The 1,142-nt window shown below is 44.5% G+C and overlaps 1 protein-coding gene across 1 annotated transcript in view; it reads left to right on the top strand.

Moving 5' to 3' along the window:
• LOC106870068 (amyloid-beta precursor-like protein) overlaps window positions 1-1,142 on the top strand; it is a 99,432-nt gene that overhangs the window by 96,567 nt on the left and 1,723 nt on the right. The gene's annotated exons all lie outside the window — the stretch shown is intronic.

Genomic DNA, 1,142 nt, shown 5'->3' with positions numbered 1-1,142 from the left:
GATGTGGGGGTGGTACAGGAAATGAATTTGACCTCGGGGTGTGTGGCAGGGGTGGAGTGGCATGGATGGAGACTAAGGGGTGTGATAAAACATGGACCTTCCCCTTCTTCCCTACCTACCCCTTAAAAAAAAACCCCAGCCAAACAGGAGGGTAGAGAAGTGGTGTTCAAGTTTGTCGGTGGGGGTGGGGTTTGTATTTTTTTTGTTAGTGGGAATTATGAGGGTGGCAGGACCTGGTGTCTGCAGTGTGAGGTGGGTTGGTTGGTGGTTTGGTTAAGCGGGGTTGACTCTTTCTTTCCCTTCCCAGCTAATTCCTACTACAAAACAACAACAAACAAACACAAACGAACCTACATCTGCTAAAGGACAAATCACCGTTGCTATGGACAACGGCAGTAGCATTGCAGAATCTTGGTAAAACTCGCAAAGATGTCTTGTTGTGTTGCTGAATTACCTCCCTTTACATTCTGAGTTCAAATCCCACCGAGGTCGACTTTTCACTCCTCTTGGGGGTCAATAAAGTGAAAATACCAGTCATATACAAGGGTCAATTTCAATCGATGCCCCTCCATCCCTTTTCCTTTCTCTGCTTCAAAATTGCTGGCCTTGTGCCAACATTAGAAATATTACTATCATTATTATTATTATAACTACTACTACTACTATCATACTGTTAGTGTTGTGTTACATATGGCTCCCTTTGAAAGGTGCACGAGGAGTGGATCTAGTGCAGCTGGGGGACAAGGTTGAAGGGCAGGAGTGGGGCGGGGCTCCCTTGGTATTCAGCAAGTGCGAAGGAATTGGTTAGTAGGTGGGTGGGTGTGTGTGTGTGTTTGCTATCACCACTGTCACCGTTGTCGACTCCTCCATTACCACTGTTGCTACCACCACCACCACCACCACCACCATTGTTGTCATTCAATCTCCCCAACCCCACTACCACTACTATCACCCCTGTGACTTACCCACCCTTATGCACCTCCCTGTTTTTTTTTTTCAGTATTTTATTATCAGTCTCTAATAACGAATTACTAATTAAAATTGAAAACAAGCCATTTAATAATTACCTAATTAGTTAACGATGATGATGATTATTATGATGATGATTATTATTATTTATATTTGGGGTGGGCGGGGGGGGG

The sequence above is a fragment of the Octopus bimaculoides genome, chromosome 20 (assembly GCF_001194135.2).
Source record: "Octopus bimaculoides isolate UCB-OBI-ISO-001 chromosome 20, ASM119413v2, whole genome shotgun sequence".
Taxonomy (NCBI): domain Eukaryota; kingdom Metazoa; phylum Mollusca; class Cephalopoda; order Octopoda; family Octopodidae; genus Octopus; species Octopus bimaculoides.
This window is presented reverse-complemented; position numbering and strand designations above follow the sequence as displayed.